This window comes from Canis lupus, chromosome 13 (assembly GCF_011100685.1).
Source record: "Canis lupus familiaris isolate Mischka breed German Shepherd chromosome 13, alternate assembly UU_Cfam_GSD_1.0, whole genome shotgun sequence".
Taxonomy (NCBI): Eukaryota; Metazoa; Chordata; class Mammalia; order Carnivora; family Canidae; genus Canis; species Canis lupus.
Genome location: NC_049234.1, coordinates 18,370,451 through 18,394,369, shown reverse-complemented (window position 1 = coordinate 18,394,369; position 23,919 = coordinate 18,370,451). Strand labels below are relative to the sequence as shown.

The 23,919-nt window shown below is 38.4% G+C and overlaps 2 long non-coding RNA genes across 5 annotated transcripts in view; both read right to left on the bottom strand.

Moving 5' to 3' along the window:
• The window catches only part of LOC119865399, a 259,911-nt gene that overhangs the window by 140,288 nt on the left and 95,704 nt on the right, over positions 1–23,919 (bottom strand). The window lies entirely within an intron of this gene.
• Positions 1–23,919, bottom strand: part of LOC111098532 — a 109,777-nt gene that overhangs the window by 49,598 nt on the left and 36,260 nt on the right. For 2 of the 4 annotated variants that reach the window (XR_005368587.1, XR_005368583.1), the window contains one exon: positions 20,519–20,598. The exons of 1 other annotated variant lie outside the window; for it this stretch is intronic. This is a non-coding gene — a long non-coding RNA (uncharacterized LOC111098532). Of the gene's footprint in view, positions 1–20,518; positions 20,599–23,919 lie in introns of those variants that run through there. One more of the 4 variants, XR_005368586.1, reaches the window with a different exon arrangement.

Here is a 23,919-nt window from a genome sequence, read left to right as displayed (position 1 = left end):
GCTCCCTCTAATTCAGACAATGTTCATCAGTTTCAAAAACATCCCTTGCCTAAGAGAACTGGGTATCATGCAAGACCACAGAAATCATAGATTTCCTCATCCTACTGATGATATAATGAAAACCTAAAGAATTTAAATGACTCCCATAAGATGTCAAAGCTACTTCACGCCATCTCTTATCAAAATTAGATTTTCCTATCTTCCTGTTGGGTCTCTTATTCCTGTTACAACACTAATTTCTTGTGCCCTTTATATCTTTACCGTGATTCTTCTGAAGAGCAGTATTTCTTTTTCCTCACTTAAGAAGCTTTGTTTTTGGCAAAGGAGAATGAAACATCTCAGAGGGTTCTGTTCAAATATATCATTTGAAGCTATTATGCACAGACTAGATACATTAAACCTTTTGGATGCTTAAGACATCTTGGTTATGAAAGATGATTATGTAAATGAAGATGTTAATTCACACTTTCTCACTTTATAAATTACCCATAGGAATTCACTTGGCCAGTGGATGAGACTAAACACAAGTCAGGCCAATGCTAGGCCAACTTCAAATTAGGCATATTTGTTTTGGATGACTTCCTATGTCCCTTCTACCTTCCCTCAGACCTCCTAGCATTCATCTTCTGCCCTCCTTATCTGTCACCCACTCTTTGGCTGCCCAAGCACATCCTGTGCCAACTTCTTTCTTTTTCACCTCCATTACCCTCTTTCTTCCTTTCTCCAACAGCTCTCCTTCCCTAAGCTGGATGATTTCCCTCAAGGTTTTGAGGAACTCTATTCTTTGTTCCTATGCTTTCTCTTGCCCTTTTTTCTACATTCTGAGAGCACTTGTGACCTTCCAATTCCTCCTTCAACCCACTCCCTGCAGAAGAATTCCACCAGAATGGGGCATTTGCTGTAGTCCTGGGACCTTTCACATGATTTCTTTTCCATGATGACTATCTGATCAACACTAAGCTGTCTGAATACCATTCCTTTATGTCCTGCTCTTTCAAGCGGCTAATGAAATTAACTACTAATGTTATTATTATTAGTTAATAATTAATAACACTAATAATTTATTAATAGCAATGCTCTTATTAACAGTTATTATTTTCATTAAATAAATGTTGGTTAAATAAAATCAGTATCTCTGCCAATGTGTCAACTTCCTTTTATGTTACCTCACATAGTAAGCAATTCAAAAGCATAGGTAAGAAGCAGAAGACCTTCTAGGAGTTAACTACATTTAAAGACCGGTAGCAATACTGATATCTTTTTTTTTAACTTCTTTTTTATTTATTTTTAAAATTTTTATTTTAAGTAGGCCTCACACTTAATGTGGCTCTTGAACTCACAACCCTGAGATTAAGAGCTGCTTGCTCTTCTGACTAAGCTAGCCAGGTGTCCCTTTTTTTTTTTTTTAACGATTTTCTTTTATTTTTCAGTAAGCTCTATACCCAATGGGGGGGCTTAAACTCACAACCCCAGGATCAGAAGTTGCATCCTCTACCCACTGAACATGACACACACTCCTATACTTTCTCTAATCACATTATAAAGACAAATCACTGCCAGCATCCTTTAACTCTAAAATTAAGATTATTCATCCAAGTCTTGTTAATTTCCATTTCATTCCTCATTGTGTCTATTACATTTATTCCCAAATAGATGGTTTATAATTTCCAGAAACAGTAGTAAAAGCTTTATTTTTCCTTTCCTTTACAGGGTTTGTTTTTTTTAATGAAAAAGTAATGTAAGCTTGTTCTGATAATCAACTCCAAAAATCCAGAGGGATAGAAGGAAACCATTAACAATTTCATTCTACCTCATTTCTACTCAACTCTCAAGTACCACTGTTAAGAGTTTGGTATGAATCCTTCAGTCCCTTTCTCTATGATTTGAAAAATTATATTCAAAATAAATACATATGTTCACACAAAGATATAAACACATATAAATAAAATGTTTTATTTATGTTCCAAATATGGGATCATCTTATGCATATGGATTCTTTGCTTGCTTTTATTCTTTTTTTTTTTTTAAGATTTTATTTATTTATTCAGGAGATATACAGAGAGAGAGGAAGCAACATAGGCAGAGGAAGAAGTAGGCTCCCTGCAGGGAGCCCGATGTGGGACTTGATCCCAGGACCCTGGACCATGCCCTGAGCCTAAGGCTGATGCTCAACCGCTGAGCCACCCAAGTGCCTCGCTTGCTTTTATTCTTAATAATATATCATGGACATCCCTTTGATCTTTATATTATGGAGTACTATAATTTAGTCAACTTTCTCCCATTGATAAGATACACAGGCTGTTTCTAGTTATATTGCCACTACAAATAATAATGCAAGAAATATCACTGACTATAGTTTTGCATTTACCAGCTATTTTTATCTGTAGGATATATTTCCCAAAATGGGATTGCCTGGGTCAAAGAATATGTACGTTATTTTTCTGGAAAAGATTGGTTAGAGCAATTCACACTTCCATGAACAATGTCTAAGAGTGTCTGTTCCTTAGCAGATTTATAATGTGATAAAGTTTTTTTGATAAAAATATGTGAGTTACAAACAAACAACCGGTCTATGTGGGCTTGTCTAAAATAGCAAGACATGTGGTGCCTGGGTGGCTCAGTCGGTTAAGCGTCTGACTTCAGCTCAGGTCATGATCTTGGGGTCCTGGGATCAAGCCCCAATTCAGGCTCCCTACTCAGTGGGGAGTCTGCTTGTCCTTTTTGCTCTGTCCCTCTCCACCCCAACTCATGCTCTCTCTCTCTCCCAAATAAATAAATTAAATTAAAAACAAAATAAAATAGAAGACTTCTAAAATGAGGGGTCTAAGGCAGAAGGAAAAGAGCCATCTTTCAAGATATATCCTAACATTTTATAGAGGTTAAAGCTTATTTAAAAATAATAACAGGAGCACCTGGCTGGCTCAGTTGGTAGAACATGCACCTCTTGATCTCAGGGTCCTGAGTTCAAGCTCCACATTGGGTGTGGAGCCTACTTAAAAAAAAAAATAGCACCAACAATCCTTTTTGGAGTGTGAAGGTAGAGGTGGCCACTTTAGAAAGCAAGAATGTAGTTTTCAGGAAGAAGTGGAAAGAGGCAGGATGGTGTTGTCGCCAGGAAAGCCTCAAGCAAATTGCTCTGATTTGATGTATATAGATGAATAATTTGGCCAGTTCCTCATTTTTCCCAGTCACTGCCAAGCTGTGCAGCCAATTATTCCCTGAAGTGGGTCAGAGTAGACATAGGAAACAGTAGAGTGAGTGTGTGTCTAATGGCAGTGTCATTTCCATTGGTAGCTAACAGTAGCCAACAGTGATTGAGGGTTTACAACAAGCCAGGTGCTCTTCTAAGTGCTAAATTCAATTCCTTTGATATCACTACCCACTGTATCACAAACACTCACAAACTTCTTAGCATGTCCAGTCCATCCAAACGACATAAATGTCTCAATGGTATGGACTGTTGGAAATCATGCTTAAGCCTGGCCCATACTGCCTGCATCCTGACTTCCTGGCCCTATTCTCTTTTCAATCCCCTGCAATCCTCTGTCTCCTGCCCACATCGCTCCACAGAAACTGCTAAGGTAAAAATCACTGGGTGCCTTCCATGTGGCCAAATTCAGCAAGCATCATTTTCTGTTTTCTCCTTTTTGACATGTGATTTTTGTATGCCTTTGTGAACACAATTCTCATCTCTTGCCATGCATGATAACCCTCTTTCCTGGTTTCCTCCTCATATCATTGTCTTAGCCCAATCTCAGTCATGGACTTCTTTTTCTCCATCATTCCCCTCAAAGATTCTAAACTTGCATCTTTTCCCCTTCCCTGGAAAATCCTACCCCCATATCCATGGAATCAGATAAAATTTATTTGCTGCTGATACATGAAGCTAAATCCCCTCACTTCTGAGAACCATATCCTTATATTCAACTACCTAACAAGGGCAACAGATACACTTATCCATGATTAAAATAAAACTCACCTTTTTTTCTTTAAACAAGCCCGTTCTTCCTCCATATTCTCTGCATATCATGACTATCCAGCTAATACTCACTTTAAAATTTAGGGATGTCATCCTAACATCTCATTCTCTCTCAGCCCCCTAAGAACGGTAGCAAGCATTTACTGAATTTTGATGTGGGGCCATGTTCCTTTGATCCATTTCATTGAATAGTGCCCCACAAAATAGCTAGTATAATCCCAACTCCACAGATTATAGAACTTAATATCAGAGATATTACACAACTTGACGAACATCTTAAGGATAGTGGAAGGCAGTGATGGGATTTAAATTAAAAGATGTGAAAAGGTTCAACTACATTAAGTGACTTCTCACCCAAGTTCCAGTCCTGATTATAATTATAAAGCTGTGATGGTTAATTGTATATACCAGCTTGACTGGGGCATGGGGTACCCAGATATTTGGTTAAACATTCTAGATATGTCAGTGGGAGTGTGTCTGGATGAGATTAACATTTGAATAAGTAGACTGAATAGAGCAGATTGTTCTCCCCAATGTATTGGTGTACCTCCAATCTATTAGAGATCTGAATAGAACAAAAGGTAGGGTAAGGGTAAATATGCTCTCTCTGACTGTTTTCAAACTAGGACATGGGTCTTTTGCATGCAAATTGGAATTTACACAATGAGTTCTCCTGGATTTCAGGCCTCCAGACCCAGACTGGAATAATACCACCAGCTCTCCTAGGTCTCCAGCTTTTACATATTAGACCATGGCACTTCTCACCCTCCATAATTACGTGGGCCAATTCCTTATATTAAATAGGATAATATATACCCATATGCCACAGGTTCTGCTTCTCTGGAGAGCTCCTACTAATACTACAGCCAACTTAGAGAGAATTACTATATTTGAAGCACTGGATACTAAGAACTTTTCAGAAATTATCTCATTTAATCCATATAACAACCTTTTGAGGTAGATACTATTATCCCATTTTACCAATAAAGAAACCAAGATTCAGAGGATTTCAAAAACTTATTCTGTATGAATGGCCCAACTAGTATGCTGCAAAAAAGTACTGTCAGGATACCAGGACTCAAAAACCAAATACTTAGCTTCTATGTTTTTATTCTCCATCACTACTACTCCCCTCCTCCAGATCTTCTTTATTTCACCTTAAGCTGTACATCTCCTCCCTTTCTATTCCCTTGAACCCACTACATTCCATACATAGCTGTATTATTAGCACATATGACATTATTTCCCTATTGTTACTTGTCAGGGGCTTTGTAAAGGTAGATAGTTCATCTTATTCATCTCTATCTCCATGTGAACATCAATACATTTTAGATAAATGGACAGACAGTTGCATATCCTTCCTCATCACCAGGATAGCTTATTCATGAACAAATCTCTAAGGTTTCATCCCAGTCACCCATGGTCAGAGAGATGGATCAATGAAAAATGAAAAAGCAAATCAATAGAGTGAAATCATCACAGGCAGCTCAGTAATTCTATCATTTCTCATCTGACTCCCTCTACAAGTTCTCAGATAGTAACTTCACAATTAACACAAAAAGGTAGTCAAATGGAACATAAGTTTGTGTTGATTTTGAACACAATAAGGAACTGCAACTGATTATGGACAGGGAAAGGATCTATTTCTTTATCCTATAATCACACCCAAACCCACATCTTAGCATTAAGTCTAAAAGAACTATTCCCTGTCATTAGGACTTGAACCATGAGGTCATATAGTGTGTATACACAGGATAGTGTTATGTGGTTTTATAAGCGATTTTTTTTCCACAGCTTTTTAAAGATGTCAACTTCCTATGAATTAACATGATTGTGGGAACTTAAAGAAGTTTTCAGGTTTCAGAAGGAAATGGTCAATGTCCACCCAAACACCCAAATGTGTAACCACAAAAATTGATTCCTTTGAAAAGGACATTTTTTCCTCTTCCCACAGACATGTCAGCTGAGCAACTCTGCACATGGTGAGTCTAGAGAACCAGTGGAAAAAGGAAACAAATCATGGGCTTCTTCCCAACATGCCAGGAAAGAGAGTGGCAAAACTTTCAGAACATTAGACTTTGGTAAGACAATGGCCTATTTATAAATCTCAATTCATTCTTGAAGAATCACTAGGTTCTATGCCTCTTGATATTGATGAAGGCTAGTTGGAAGGAAGGCAGGCAGGGACAAACCCCACCCCCCCTCCTTAAGAGGAAACTCACCCTTAAAGGATTTACAGGGACCCCTCCACCCTTTTCCCACATAAAGGTAGATGACAAAAACCTGAAGGTATGACAGGTGCATGGAGGGTTAACCAGATTAAAACAGCCCTCCAACAAGCCCATAAAACCCCCTAGACTTAGACACTTGGGTGGCAACCCTCTTGGATCCCCTCCCTTTTTGGGAGCTTAGTACCATCTACTCAATAAACTTTGCTTTGCTGCCCACCACTCTGTGTGGTCTACCTCTTCATTCTTCGAAGTGACGTGACCAAGAACTACGGAACTTAAAGGAGAAGAAATCCTGCCACAATATCCCAAACGTTGCTGGTTTCTAAAGATGGCCATTCAAAAAAGATACATTTAGTCATTATTCACTTTGCATGAAAATTTTTTTTTGGTCTATCCCAAATAAAGATGGAATGCCTTATCCATGAACAAATCACTAAAGTTTTATTCCAGGCCAATCTTTTTCTCTTTCAATGAAAAAAATCAATGGAGAATCTGACTTGATCTGAACTCAATTCAACTATTCTTTCTTAAAATAGATGAGACATTCATTAAAAAAAAAATAGATGAGACAGTTTATCCTTTATGATCTACAACTAAAATAAAAACTTTTACTTATAATCTATCTTGTACCAAGCTGCTAAAAACATTTCAGATAGTATCTACCTCACTAAACCAGATGAATAAAAAAGGCAAAAGTGATAGGCTAGGGAGTGGATTGGCTTCACACCCATTACTCTGGCAGAGGCCAACCCAGGAAGACTTCAGAATGGCAGGGTTGCAGGTGGAGTTCAGTTATACCTAAGAAGTCAAAGTACTGGTGTGCTATGTAACCAGGTATAAACAGTTATTAAATGTGTTCTTTGTTTTAGAGGTTTCCTATATATTCTAAACATATAGAGAAAGAGAGTTAAAAAGAAGACCACAGGGGGTGCCTGGGTGGCTCAGTTGTTTAAGTGTCTGCCTTCAGCTCAGGTTAAGATCCAAGGGCCCTGGGATCCTGCAGCATCTGGCTCCCAGCTCAGCCTGAGTCTGCTCCTCCCTCTCCCTCCACCCCTCAGCCATCTGCTCCTGCATGCATGTGTGTGCTCTCTCTCTTTCTCTCTCTCAAATAAAGTCTTTTAAAAAAAGAAAAGAAGACCACAGGCCCAAGTGGAGTCAATTGCCCCCACAAAAACAAACCGAGACTTAATTGCAGTTTCAATCTCTTCAACAGTGGGATATAAAAGCAATCAGTCTGAAATTTTTCAAGACCAATAAAGTGGTCTGTCACTGGGGCCCTCTCCATCCAGATCCCGGCAAAGGAAGATGAGGTAATCTGCATAATAAGATCTGCTCTTCCCCTTCAAGGAAAGTGACCTTACCTGAACAATCTTTTCATTTGCTAATAACTTTTTGCCCCACTATCCTACAAAAACTCCTCAGAGCTTCCCTCTACTTGCTATATGGGATGCCACCTGATTTATGAACTGCTTAGTAAAGCCAATTAGATCTTCAAATTTACTCAGTTAAATTTTCTTAACAATAGGGCACCTGGGTGGCTCAGTGGTTGAGCATCTGCCTTTGGTTCAGGTTGTTATCCTGGGGACCTGGGATGGAGTCCAGCATTGGTTCCCCACAGGGAGCCTGCTTCTCCTTCTGCCTGTGTCTCTGCCTCTCCCTCTGTGTCTCTCATGAATAAATAAATAAAATCTTAAAAGAAAAAGAATTTAATATATATACTTATATATATTTTAAACTATATATATATTTAAACTATGTATATTTAACTATATATATAAACATAATATTACATATTCCAATATGTAAAATCTAGTGGATAATCTTAAGCAGAAACACAAGTGTAAAATATACAACTTCAAGATTTTTTTTCACCTAGTCTCTGGCCTCAACTTTATGATCCAGTATGAACCAGAGGATTTTTCTTCTCTGACTGTCCCTTTTCTCCAATAATGGTGACTATCCTTCTACTGCCCCTTTTCTTAAGGTTGTCTTTCAATATTCTGTCCTCAACACTGTGCTCTTCCATTCTAAGGTTTTGCTTTTCTGAACTGCCTCTACCACAACATAGCAAATGGCATGCATCAAAAAACAAATATAAAGTGGTCACTTCTGTGCATAAAACTAATGGGCTCCTGATCACCTACAAAATAAAATCATACACAGAGGATAATTTGCATTCCTAAAATGAAAAAGAAAAAAGATCCTTAAAATCAAAGATCAAATTATTCATCGCAAGCAGTTAGAGGTGCAAACTAAAGGTTAAACAAGAAAAAAAGGAAAAAAAAGGAAATAAAAATTAATGGGAATGAAAATATACAGTCAAGACAATAAACAAGCCAAAGTTTAGCTCTTGAAAAGACTAAAATGATAAACCTCTAGTGAAACTAATCAAGGAAAAAAGAGAAAGAAAACGCACAAATAACTACTCACAGAGATGAAAGGGGACAATCACTACCCATTCAGACATTCAAAATATAATGAGAACATTATAGGGTTGCCAGAAAAATATAGGATGTGGTTAAACCTAATATTTCAGATAAGCAACAGATAATTTTTTAGTATAAGTATGTTCCAAATATTGTTTATCTGAAATAGATCAGAATAATTTTATATCTTTAAAGAAATTGAAACTATAATGAAAAATCTTTCCATATTAACTCAGAAAGGCTCCAGATCTAGTTGGAATCATTGAGAATTACATCAAACATTTAAGCAAGAAATTACACCGATCTCACATAAAAACCTAACAAAGAACAGAAAGGCAAGCAAGCACTTCCCAATTCATTTTATGCAACCAGCATAAACTTGATAACAAACCAGAGAGCACATTACAGTAAAAACAAATAAATCTGGTCATTTTACTTATTAAAGTAGCACGAAGGATTTATGAACCATAATGATTATATTACACAACAAAGTTGGGTTTATTCTAGGAATGGAAGGTTAGTTTAACATTTTGAAAATCAGACAGTGTTACTCATTAATAGAAAAAATTATGTGATTTTATCATATGTAGAAAAAAAAGCATGTGGTAAGATTCTGATTTGCACAAGGAAGTTTTGCTTATACCTGGTACAGACAACAGTATGACTAGTTGGTTTCTAGTATGCATAAAGTGATCAGAAGTATATGCAATAAATTAGCAATTTCAGACTTGTTCCAGGAAAAAATAATTTCAAGCAAATAAAAAATGCTAAATTGGAAATAGTTTCACTGTGATGTGTATAAATTCTCTGGGGAGTTATGCTTACATTCCTGGAATCCTAAGAATATGATAAGACAGAAATGTTTTGGTTCAGAACACATGAGGCAAAGGTCTCTAAAAAGGTGACACTATGTCTGCTCTGCAATTAGCAGGGTAGTTACAAACCTCTGCCCCATGTCAATGACATTATGAAAAAAAAAAAAAAAAAACCCATGCAAATCAAGTGAATAGTAAATTGGGTGGAACAGACCAGACTTTAGCTGGCTCTACCTAGCGGTAATGGGGGAGACGTCTGGAAGAAATGTTGAGGAATTCACAAATGTAAGATCATAGAGGTTTAGTGCTGGGTTATAAATAAGCACAGTATACAGGTCTGCCTTAATCTATAGTCACAAAGAAACTAAATATTCTAACATCCATGTTGTCATGGCTGCTATTCTTTGTGGCCTTTCTCGCATGGGAGGAAATCCTAGAACTGAGAGAAAGCTCGTTCCCCAGACTTGGGTTTCTGGAAAAGAAGGCAGCCTTTTGGCTTAATTGCTCTTGCTGGACCTTGAGCCCACTGAGGGGGGTAGAGAAATAAATAGAAACTTAACATATATCTTTATGCATAAAGAAAGGGGTTCTTCGACATTATTAATATCACATTGTATATTCCACTTTATATTTAGGTTTTTGTTGTTGTTCAATTTTTAGAGTATGGGAATACTTTCCCTTGAGGCCAGTGTCTCTCTCTATTATGGTTTTCCTGAATCCTGCACTTGAATGAAAGCAAGTTCAACATTAAAAACAATGTTAAAAGGTTAAATACCTGGACACAAAGGCTGAAATGAATTGAAAACTTCTAAGGAACATTAAGTAGAGTTGAATAAGATAAAGTTGAAAACTATTGGGTGGGGCGTGGCACCCTTATATGCCAGAGTTTAAACTTTAAACTCTCTTATTAAACAACAGTCCTGGTTCAAAAGCTTCACTGGTCCCACTTTTCCTCTTCCAATGCTTTCTAACTTCTGTTAATCACAACCCAGAAATTACACAAGGTGACTGAGGGTTTCAGTAGTGGTTGGGGTAGGTAGGTAGGGGACGTGTGTGTAAGTTAATGAAAAGACTGCTGAAATAATATTTCTGAGTGTCATTCCTACTCCAACCAGAACAGTGAGATAGATTATCTATCTATCTATCTATCTATCTATCTATCTATCTATCTATCTATCTATCATCTATCTATCTAAGTTTTAACATACTAGTGTGCATAGCATGTTTTATTGAACAAAAAGTAATTCACTTACTTGGTTTGAAACCATTAACTGTTCGATGGTACTCTGTTGCATGTTAGGAACAGGGAGAGAGATGCACAGATACCATTTAGTAAACTATTGTAGTGGTAGAAAGGTGCAAGATTAGTAGCTAGATCGCAGATGGAGTGACTGAACCTCCTAGATGCTCAGAATCCTGTTCCCTCTTCCTTGTCATATAGGAAGACTCTCTTACCCAGCCTTTTTTGGTGTTAGCTTGGTTCTGGATGGCTGGACGTGGCCAACTGGCTGCAGATGGAAGTGATATGTGGTATTTCCAGGCCTATTCATAAACATCTTGCCTAATCTTCAGCATTCTCTCATATCCTATATCTCCATCTGTTAGGTGGATGGTAACCAGAGCAACTCTGAATCTGGTCGAGATAGCAATCAGGGAGCAACCTGGTAGATGCTCAAGATGGTGGTTCCTGGAGTCTCCGCTACCAAGGGTTACCATCAATCAGCAACTTCCATACCTGACTTTGTGCTAGAAGCCACAAATGTTAATTGGACTAAGCCACTGAGATTTCAGAGTTTCTATCTTACTATAACAAAGCCCAGTGTGACCTATAAATATAGTGAAAGACTAGCCTGTTCAGCCTAGCATATTTGGCATCCAAAGAATCACTTTTAACATTTTGATGGGGCGCCAGGGTGGCTAGATCGGTTAAGTGCTCGATTCTTGATTTCAGCTGAGGTCATAACATCAGGGTCATGAGATCAAGTCCCACATGGGACTACTCACTGGGTGTGGAGCCTGCTTAAAATTCTCTTTCCCTCTGCCTCTCACCATGCCCCCCACTTAGCTTGTGCTCTCTCTAAAAATTATTTGAAAAAAAAAATGAAACAAATTTGAAAAAAACATTTTGAGTAATATTTATCACATGAAATGAAGCAAAGTCAGAAAATAGAAGCAGAATGAATTATTTTTTTAATTCTTTATTTTATAAAACTTTCTATATGTCTTAAGGGTTTTTTTTTTTTTTAAGATTTCTTTATTTATGAGAGAGAGAGAGAAAGAAAGCGCATAAGCAGGAGAGGCAGAGGGAGAGGGAGAGAGGATCTCAGGCAGACTCCAGGCTGAGCTTGGAGCCTGACACAGGGCTCAATCTCAGGACCCCGAGATGACAACCTGAGCTGAAACCAAGAGTCAGCTGCTTAACTGACTGCGCCACTCACATGCCCCTTAAGTTTTTTAACACAAAATAAAATAAATAGGACAACACAATGGAAAAAGATAATAGATTATTTGATTGCATTGCTGTATTTTTTAGAGGGGAAAATTCATACTTATATATTGATCTATTGTAGTATGACAATAAAATTATAGTTTCTGTCATTTTAATCTTGTTCTACAAACTTGTCAATGATTTTGTCAAAATTCTTTTCTTTACATCTTTATGTTCAGTAGACAATATAATTCTTTTTGGGTCAAGAATGCCTTTTAAATTAATTGTAATGTCATAAAGTTTCCTTTGTTACAGGATTTCTTTTCCTTCAGTGTCCCCAGGGTTCTTGGTCATGCTGCTTGGAAGGATGAACATGTAGACCCGATGAAGACAGGTGGACAGCAAAGAAAAGTTTATGGAGCAATAGTAAAGTTTACAGGGTGATAGTACAAAGGTCTCAAAGAGGGAAGGGACCTGAGAAGGTTGCCGATTTGGTGTTCAGATCTAGGGGGTTTTATGGGCTTGTTAGCAGGCAGTTTTAATCTGATTAACCCTCCATGCTCCTAGTACCCAATCAAGTTTTTATCATCTACTTATCATATGGAGGAAGAGGGTGGAGGGCTTCTTTCAGGGTGGTGTAAAATCCTTTTAAGGATGATTTTGTCTCAGGGCTGGGCAGTGCGGGGCTTGTCCCTGTCTGCCTTTCTTCCATCTATCTTTCATTACTTTCACATGAAAGAACAGATATACAAATAGCTAAGAAGACTCTTAAACATAAGCATAAGCCTGTCAAAGTTCCACAAAAGTCTCGTTTCATAATAAATTCCAGAAACTGCATACTGTCCATGTCTTTTTTTATCAGTTCTAGTTCCTTCCACATGTTTTCATGATCAGAAAAGTTCCACAGAGCACTTACACCAGAAATTCATCTTAAATTTCTATTATCTTGAGTAAAAAATGAAGTTTTTCTTCTGATTTAGGACTCATACAGAGATCGTGATGAAAATGATCAGGATATTCAAACAATGCCTTGTTATTTCTCCAGCAACATTAAGACCACTATCTTATGTTATTTCTCCAGATATTTTTCTTCTAACTTGATTCCTTAATCTATGTAAATGTTCAATACACTTTATGTATTTAATAGCCTTTCCCTCCATTTTTTGTGCACCATTTTTCAAGGAACAAGTTTGAAGGTTGCTGTTTTCACTATACCATTAAACTGATTCCAGCTGTTGCAACTATATTTAGGTCTTTACCACACCAGAAAGAAAATGCAATTCAGAAAAGAAAAATCACATACAGATATCTTTATTTCCGATGTACTGTTCAAAAGTGACAATATATAGTACCACAGGAGTTGGAAATATAAACTACGGCAAAGGCAAGCTTGAAAGATTCTGAACAATTACAAATTCTCTCTTGAAATGAACTTACTAGCCAAATCCATGTGTATTGGAGGCCAACAGCATAGCAGGACTTCTGTGAATTCATTACCATGTAAAATGTTTACTTAAGAGATGAATTAAATGTGCTAATTTAAAAAAGGAGATTTTATTTATTCATGAGAGACACACAGAGAGAGTCAGAGACACAGGCAGAGGGAGAAGCAGGCTCCCTGTGGGGAGCCCAATGCAGGACTCCATCCCAGGACCCTGGGATCACACCCTGAGCCAAAGGCAGATGCTCAACCACTGAGCCACCCAAGTGTCCCTAAATGTGCCAATTTAAAGCATATATATATATATATTATTGAAACTCAACTGCCATCGTAGGAAATATTTAGAAATTAGACCAGAAAAATATTTTTCCCCCACTGGAAGTGCTTAAGAATTGCTGGACATGGTGATAATTTAAAAGCAGACCAATTGTTCATCAGTTTCATTATGTTTTTAAATTTTCTACAGGAAATGTACCTCCTGATTGTCTGTATCCCAGGTGGATTGAATATCCAACCCCTGCTCAAATACAGATGGATGATCACATAACTATCCACTTACTAGAATAGAAAATAGGCAAACCCTCAACAGACCTAGAACAAGCAATACAATCAGGAAGCTGCAAATGCCTCTCTTGATGCCTTTAAGGTTAAGTTAAAGTTTTTCATCATGATGATGTGGATAGAGTTTTATCACTCTGTATTCCAGGATCTCCTTAAAAAGTTGAGTCAGTAACAGTAGTCCTAGTTTCAGTAGTTTCTGGGAGAAAAGAGACATTTGCAGAAATTCCTAACCCATATAGTCCATTTCTATGGGATTCGAGTCTTCTCCCTAACAATGAAATGTGGCCTTTTCTTAAACAGAGCCCTGTTCCCACACATTTCTGGTGAGACACACTCAAAAAACCAAACCAAACATAAACAGATAAAATGTGCCTTTTGCTCAGACACAGAAACCACATTGTGGGTGGAGAAATAGGAATGTCCTCTTAATGTCATATAACCCCTGCACCTGTCCCAAAGTCAGCATACCTTCTGCAAAAAAGGCAAGGCAACCACTTAGCTCATGGGAAAGAAGAGTGGCCAAACCCAGCTGAGTTGCAGTGGCAGAAATTCAGGAAAACATAATGAAGCGCATGTTGGAATGTCAGTGATATATGCAATGTCTTCCTTCTAGCTGGAGAAAAATCCTTATTTTTCCTATAAATAATTCCTTTGGAAATATCTCTATGGAAGAAACAAAAGTCCTAAGATTTCTAACTTCACTTCTGAGTTTCTTCTGTTTTTTCCCCTACCCTGTCTAGCCACCCAGAGCTCAGTTAATCCTCCTGAAAATAAAATACTTTTGCCGTTGTTTCCAGCCTTATTCTCTTGGCCATTATGTTTTCATGCCAGCTCCTCAACCATGATTATATTGATCCGTGTATCAGTGAAACAAAGCTCAGAATAAGCCCGAGACCTTGGGATGTTCACCTCATAGCTCATTTTGACAGATTTATTTAAGGAGGGGTTTTTGTTGTTGCTGTTGCTGGGTTTATTGCTTTTTTTTGCTTTGTTTTGTTATTTTACTGTTTTTTTTTCCTTTTCCAATTAAAAATATCTCCAGGTTCAAGGCCAAATTCATATACTTATGTAGTGGATTCCTTGGGATTAGTCTCCATAGGAGCTACCTCTCCTGCCAAGCCACAGAGTGCATCAGACCCTCCCCTCTGTGAAAAGGACAAATTCCTGGGGTTCTGAAACTTTGCTTAATGCCAAAGTGCAGTGTGCTGTGACTGCCATCTGCTGGCGGGGAGTTGACATTACAACATGGACCACTGTGCACTCCGAGGCAAAATAATCAGGGACACTTGTCCAAAAAACAAACTTTTCTCTGAAGGAATGAAAAACTAGTTTCTTCATAAACCTGTCCAGCTTCAACACCAAAAAATAAATAAATCTTTACACTGTAAAAGCTGAAGAACAGAAGAAAATTCATTTATGGCAGATTCCCAAGAGCTAAATCCAGTGAGGAAATGGGGTTCTCTGCTACTAACCTCTTCATCTTGGTAGCATCCATTATGGTAACCTGGAGGGCAAACCTCATCGACTCTGGCAGTGAGGTCCTCCCTTTTGAAGCCTGTTATGGGCTAACAGGAAACCAGTAACAGGGCAAGGATCTTCCTTAAGATGCTGGCAATTTCTATAACCTCGTTCCCCTTAAAAGATCTTGTTTCCTAGAACCCAAATGACTGAAACATAAACACTGACATTTGGGAGAGGGAGAGAAAAAATTTTTTTTCTCATTATAAAAGTCATTCTCCAATGTTTAAGAATAAGAATCACGCTTCAGAAATGTTTACACAAGCGCACCCTTGAAATCAGAGGCAGACACTTTTGCTCAGTCCTGACTCTTTTTTTCCATCCCTCAGGATTTGTGAAAGTGCACAATTCATGGCAATGAAAGACAGATTCCTATTGCTGACTTCAGTGGGCGTTGCCCCTTATTTCCATGTCAAAGAATGGGAACTTGTACAATTGTGAATAGGCAACCACAGGGAAGAATTTCCCAGAGAGAACACCCCTGATGGTGGAATAAAACTTAACTTCTTGAAAGGACCTTATTCTTCACAGAAACAACACATCCATCACTGAAGGCACTGTCTCCTATTCATCAGCATATATTTCTTCAGTAAAGGCCATGGGAACTAAAACACACTTTAAATTTTATAAAACTAGGATTAGGTAATTAATGGCGTATTTTATTTTTATTTTTATTTTTATTTTTAATAGCGTATTTTATACTTACATAAATACAATTTACCCCATCCTCAGCCTTCCCCATCTTAGAAAAATGCCAAACATTGGCTTAGCAGCTTGACCCTCAAATGATGAGAGCCATCTTTGCAAGCTCTGTGCCTTTGCTCACCACATCTGATCCATCTCCAGGTCTCAGCAGCCCTATCTCGAAACCCAAGTCTGTCTACATTTCTCCATATCCAAAAGTCTCCAGCTTAGTCCAGCCTGCTACACCAGCCACACAATAACTGGATCCTATTAACACTCTTCACTTCTCAGCAGTGGGGCTAGAATGATCTTCTAAAATCTAAATGCTCAGGGCTGACCCAGGAATAAAACCCACACTGCACACCATGGTTTAAAAGCCCTTCCATGGCTTTGTTTCTATCTTAAAAAAAAAAAAAAATTATTGAAATTCAATTGATTCACATATAATGTATTATTGGTTTCAGAGGTAGAAGTCAGTGATTCATCAGTGCTCAATATATCACCTGCCCTCCTTAATGTCCATCACCCAGTTACCCCATGCCCCAACCCCTGTCCCCTCCAGCAACCCTGTTTGTTTCCTAGAGTTCAGTGTCTCTTATGGTTTGCCTCCCTCTCTGATTTTGTCTTGTTTCTATCTATTCTTTATTCTCTTTGCCTCGCTCACTATACTCTAACCATTTTGGCTTTCCTTTTATTCTTTGAACTTTCCATGCTTGCTCCCACTTAGGAGTTTGGGTTTGCTTTTCTTCTGCAAAGTGCCAGATTTCCACATGATCGACTCCTTCTTTTCATTCCAGTCTCCCATTTCAGTACCCTTCCCTGACCCTCCCCTTGAAATCACACCCTACCCTTGTTTTATCTGCTTCCTATCACTTATCATTACAAACAATGATCTTGTTCTTTTTTTTTTTCCTTTGAAAAATGTATTACTTTGATTCTGTTATAAGAAGGTAAATCCAGGGACCTTGCTATCTTGTTTGACATCGTATCCCCAGCACCTAGATCAGACCTGGCATATATGTTAAATACTTAATAAATGAATGAATGAATGTGTGGTCCATACCATGCATCTCATTACACTTGCTTATAACAGAGTTTTCTCTTATAAGGAAGAATAACTGGCTAATGTTAAAACTGATACGAAGTCCTAAAATAGGTTCTGATATGTGTTTAGAGATGGTGCTGAGCTCTGCATGAGGAAGGAGGGTACTGGGAAACCAGAAATAATGTTCTCATTCTTTGCTGCCTCCAAGCTTTTAGTCCTATCCTCCTGACTGTATCCCCAATCAGAAGAAACATAAAAGCCTTGACCTGGACTAGACACCCCCTTCCTAAAAGGCAACTTAGTAAATACAGATTATTATTCTGGTTCTCCCATTAAACAGCCCCCCAAATGGCTTAAGAAAAATCCTTCCAATCACATTTATTATTTCTCTGACAAGAATTCTGCTAAATTCTATTTTCTCTATGTAATTATCTTCCCTGAGCTGTTTTAGCAACCTGTATTAGTCACAGTTAGATCAGAGAAGTGCAGCCACTAGGAGATTTATATAATAAGGGATTTATTATAGGGATTTGATCTTAGATGATTGTGGGTTAAAGCATTTACTGAGCTATGACTTTTCGGCAAGGGAAGGCAGGTGGTCTGGCATCTGGGATGGGAGGGAGATATGAAGCGGGGGAAGAAAGCTCAAAAGAAACCCTGTAGGAATGTGCTGGAACCAAGGGAGATGGACAAGAATCTGTATCAAGACCCGTGTCAGGCTCTGTGTGGCATGGAGTCTGCTTGGGACTCTCTCTCCCTTTGCCCCTCTGCCCTATTTCTCTCTCTCTCTTTTTCCTCTCTCTCAAATAAATAAATAAATCTTTAAAAAAAAAAAGACAGAAAGAAAGAAAGAAGTCTTTTATGACTCACCTCAGCCTGGAGCTACTCACAGAAGGGAATGGGGGAATGGCAGGAATGCTAGTTCCAGATTAGCTAAATTGACACAATTTAAGTCTACCACATACCTCTTATGACTTGGTACCCCAGGAAAATTTTTGGCTGGCATATTTATGTCTCCAGCTATTGGTTAAAAATAAGTTTTGTGGTGTTAGGATATCAAGGAGAGACACAAGAGAATATTAGTACTAGAATGAGCTGGGAGTCATCTAACAGATCCTCCCATTTTAAAAATACATAACATGAAAGATCCAGGAAGGTATAGAAACTCTCCCAGTCTCATAACTGCCCTGGGGCAGTGCAAGCAAGTGGTTTGCCTGTCTGCTAATCCATTATATGTGAACTGAGAAAGGTATATGAAGCAGAGTGGAAATTCAGATAATTTATCCTTGTCTTATTCCATTACTACCTTGACTCTTGTCTTCTACTCATGATCTTTGCTTTACCTCCATACTTAGACATGTGTCAGTGTGCTGACTTGAAAAATCAAAGATTACTTCTTTCCCATATTATATGTCCATTGCAAGTTGCCAAGAGGTTGCTCTTCCTAGCATTCAGAGTTCCTAGTTGATACAGCGGGCCCTATTGACCATTGTCAGATGCTGTGCCAGCAGAGAAAGAGCTCTGCAGTGTTTTGCTTCAGCAATTAAAGGTCTGACCCAAAGAGGCATGCATAGCTTCTTCTCATAATTCATTGGCCAAAATGGTCACATGGCCCCATCTAACCATGACAGGGCTTGAAAGTACCACTTAACTAGAAGAGGGTAAACTAAAAATACTTGGGGAAGCCCTAATGACTACACATAGAATTTCTATTTTATTTCAGACAGCAATATCTTTCTTATATTTGAAAAACCACAACTTTGAGAAAGTTCTTTAATTATTCCCTGTGGAAAATTTTGGCAGCAAGTTACAGCATATAAACATTGTGTGAAAGGATTTCAGAATCAGATAAGCATGTAGCATGTTCAATAAAACCTTTATGCAAGTAAATTTCAATCTAGGAGGGTTTCTAGTAGGAAACTCCCATAGTATTCTAGAAAGCATCCTCACACGGAGTCTTACGTATTCACCCTCTCCTTTCCAACAGACATGAAAGTGATGACAACCCAGAATAAAAGACCCATCGAAAAGTTCTACGAAGAACTAGACCTATAGTTTTGAATAATATGCCTCCATGATAATGTGTCTTCATTTGCAAAAACTGGATTTGACAATTTCATTTAATCTAGGCTTAAGATTCTAATTATTAGTCCTAGAGCATGAATGCTCATGGAAATAATAACAATCTAAATCTGCACTAACCAGTAGCCAATAGCCACAAGCATAACTCTATGTTTAAACTTAAATAAACTAAAATTAAATTAAATTAAAAATTCAGTTCCTCAGTTATACTAGCCACATTTTGAGTGCTCAGTAAGCATGCTCAGTAAGCACTAAATAATACTTAGTGGCTATTGTATTGAAACAGCACAGATATCGAATAGTCTCATCATTGCAGAAAGTGGTTTCTGAAATAGTTAAATGTTCCCCATTTCCTAAAGCCAGAAGAGTAAGCTAACTTCCAAGATCTTAAAGAACTAAATAGAAGAAAGTCCTGGTTGGAATGCCCTAACAGTCTATCTCCAGGATTGGAACACAAATAGCTGGTTTTGCTTAGATTTCTCTCATTGGTTTGATATGCCTTGTACCTCAGTTGCAGAAGGTACCTACAGCAATACAAAAAAGGTTCAAATTCAAGACTATCCAAGCTAGAAAAGGAAAGCAAGATATCAGATATCTTATCGACTTGTCTCATTTCTACTATTTCTGTACTTCATAGCTTCAGGATAAAACTTAGCTTAACAAATAAATTGGTATAAGATTTGCCTTTTTTTTCTTTGTAAATATTATAGAAAGTCTAGGTCAAGAGTCATAAGCAATACATAATAATTTATTTTAATTATCTGTTAACTCACTCAAATACCCCCTTCTACACCACTCAATAAAAATAATGAGGCGGACCAGCTTGGGTTGTGAGGACCAAGAGTTGATGATAAAGAAGCACCCATTGTGCTCTTCCTCACATGTGATATTCATATAAACTGTGCATTGTTCCTCAAAACTGAGGTGAAGTGAGCAAAGGATGACCATGGCCCCTAAAAACATGACTTGGCAACTAATCAGGCTTCAGGTCCTGTTGCTTTGTTTTGGAAATATACAAATACTGTCAGATAAACAAGATGCATTTGCTGCACCCCCAACTCCTAACTGTTGAATCTCTCTATGACATTCTTAGCTTCTGTTTAATTAGGCTCCTCTTCTCCATTTATGCAAAGGCTGTTACATAGCAAAGGAAAGCCTATCTTTCAGTGCCTCATCTAAGTTTGCCATGATCCAGTAACAGGACTGAAGATCTAATTATAAATGGCTTAAGTGCCCTATCTGATTTGAACAGACAGAGTAAAAGCACCAGTAAAAATTAAAACATTTCTCAGGTTGAGTTTTATTGAACCATGATGTATTTTAGGCCAAGATATATTCATTCTCTGCAACCCACATATATTCAACAAGACTTCACCTTTTTTCGCAATCTGAAGAAAAAAAAGAGAATTTTAATTTAGAAATTGACATATGCTTTGCCTTTTTGTAGCTCAATTCCTCAAATTATAATGACAAGATATATGGTTGGACTTAGTGATAACCAAATCACTGTCACATGAAATACCACCCCTAACCCCATATGCATGCACAATCGGAACTTCTCCTCTGAGAAAGAGGTCATCATGGTAGAGGCTTTGTGTTGTTTGCTGTTGTGGTGGTTGTTTTTAATGCCATGGATTTGAAACCTGGAAACCAAGGTTTAAGTTCCAACTCTGTCATTAACAAGTTGTGTGCCCTTAGCTACTAAGTATCTTGGCCTCACTGAATCTCAATTTCATCAGCGATAAAAATGGAGGTTGTCTTGAGCAGTATGATACTTGGACTTTTGAAAATTGCTTTGCAACTGTAAATGCTAGTTATGATGTGCCTTAAAATCAAGTCACCAGGAGATGCAAAGCAACTATCTTACCAAGTGTGCAACTGTGCAACTAATATCCTAAGATTTCACTGTTTCTCACATTAGCCTGCTCTCATTCATCCATTCACTTATCCACAAATATTTACTGAATGCCTGCTATGCCTAGATGCATCTCTAGGGGCTGGGAATGCAGCAGATGAAGTCCCTCTTTTCCTGAAACCCATATTCTAGGTTAGGAGACAGACAATAGCCAGATCAATAAATATATGCTCTAATCCCAGGAAAGAGTCAGTGCAATGAGGACAAATAAAGTAGCATAGGGGGTGTGGTGGTCAGATTTCTCCGACAAGGCAATGTTATGCAGAGACTTGAATGAAGTGAGAGAATGAGCCATGTGCAGTGGGAATGTCTCAGAAACAATGTTCCTGGCAGAGAAAACATAAGTATACACTGAGATAGGAGCATAATTGGAATCTTAGAGGAACATCAAGGAACTGGGTACACCTGAAACCTAACAGGAGCATGGTAGGAGATGGAATCTAGAACATTTACTACTTGCAAGCCATAGTGAGAAGTGTGAATTTTATTCGGTTAAGGTGAGAGATCCAAAGAGCACAGGTGCTGAGAGAATAGAAGTTTTGATGACCATGGGGAAGAGAGATGGAAGGAATTCTAAGATGGGGCAGAGTGGGAGAAGGTAAACCCTGACACGGGGTCACAATGGGCAGTCCTGAACCACCAGAGCCCTGTGAGTTTAGAAAGTGCCAGGGGTGGGTGCAGACAAAGGCACCCATTCCCAAGACTAGCCAATGCCTTCAGGGGGCAGTGGGATCAGTATGGAGAACCGGCACAACTTTTTCAGAACAGCATTTGACATTCATATTTTAAATGACACTTACAATATGTTCAGATGCTGATGTGAACACAGGACACCTGGATGGCTCAGGGGTTGAGTGTCTGCCTTTGGCTCAGGATGTGATCCCGAGGTCCGAGGATCGAGTCCCACATCAGGCTCCTTGCAGGGAGCCTGCTTCTCTTTCTGCCTATGTCTCTGCTTCTCTCATGAATAAATAAGTAAAATCTTAAAAAAATAAAAGATGCTGATGTGAATGTAGAAGAGGCCACAAAAACTCAGAGTAAGAGAATAAAAAAAGACATTGTATGTCCTCCAAACGGTATAATAAAATATTTTTAAATGAGGTTGTCTTTTTATTATTTCTGTATCCCCAATTCCTCTAGAACATTGCCACCTACATATCAGGCACTCAAAGGTTTGCTGTGTGAATGAATGAGATAAGGAAAAAAGGAAGGGAAGAAGAAAGGAAGAGATGGGGATACTGGTTTCCTAGGACTGCAACAAATTACCACAAACTTGGTGGCTTAAAATAACAGAAACTTATTCTTTGTTCATTCTGGAGGCCAGAATCAAGGGGTTAACAGGGTCAGTTTCCTCTGGAGGCTCTGGGGGAGAATCCATGCCTTTCTCCTATTTTTCTGGTGGCTTTTGGCAACACTTCATGTTCCGTGGCTTCTGCCTTTGTTACTTCATACTCTGCTCCTGTCTTCATATGGAAGACATACTTCGCTCTGTGTCTCTGTGTTTTCCCTTCTCTTAAGAACACCTATCATTGGATTTAGGGCTCATCCTAAATCTAGTGTGATCTCATCACAAGATTCTTAGATTAATTACAACTGCAAAGATTTTTTTTTTTTTAAGTTCTGCTAGTTTACAACAGGAGGTGTGGGCAGACTTCGTTCAGATTCTCTTAACACTATGGTCCAAGTCAGAATCCAAGTCAGAACCCAAGTCAGTCCGAAGCTTCAATAATGCAACATGGCCAACACTTGATAGTGCACTGGGCCTGCCAAGCCTCTTAAGATACTCTTTTTTTTTTTTTTTAAGATTTGTATTTATTTATTCATGAGAGACACAGAGAGAGAGAGAGGCAGAGACACAGGCAGGGGGAGAAGCAGGCTCCATGCAGGGAGCCCGACGCAAGACTCGATCCCCAGACCCCAGGATCACGCCCTGAGTCAAGGGCAGACACTCAACCACTGAGCCACCCAGGCATCCCACTCTTTCTTTTTTTAAAGATGTTTTTTGGTCAGGATGAGGGAGGCACCTAGGTGGCTCAGTTGGTTAAGTGTCCAATTCTTGGTTTTGACTCAGGTCATGATCTAATCCATTGTGAGACTGAGCCCCACCTTTATCTCTGTGCTCAGCATGGAGTCTGCTTCAGATTCTCTCTCCCTCTCCCTCTGTCCCTCCCCACACTCATTCGGGTGCCCCCCCTCTCTAAAATCAAATAAATAAATAAAATCTTTTAAAAATTTTTAAGAGAGTGCATGCATACATGTGAGAAGGCAAGAGCACACAGAGGGAGAGGGAAATAATCTTAAACAGACTTCGTGCACTGAATGAGTAGCCAGAGGTAGGCTCAATTTCCCAACTGGGGGATTGTGACCTGAGCCAAAAATCAGGAATTGGATGCTTAACCAATCGAGCCACCTAGGCACTTAAGATACTTTTTCAAATGACTTCATTTCACAGATTCCAGGTATTTATGGAGCGGGGAACAGTTTAACCCACTACAGATGATGCATTTTTTTTAATATGATGAAAACTTCTCATAGGTCAGATCTGGTATCAGGAGTAGCACCAAGTCTATTCCTATATTTTACTTTCACTGACATATAGCATGAAAAGTTCATTCTATGCAGCTGAGTTTTAAAGGGAAGAATAGTATGTTCTAAAACATTTTAGTATTCTTGATGAAGAATGCTCCAAAAATAGCTAACTAGACTCAGGAAGTCCAGTTCCTTTTCCTTTTTTTTTTTTTTTTAAAGAAATTGAAGATACTAGTTGCTATGCTCACTTTGAAGCATTCTGCCT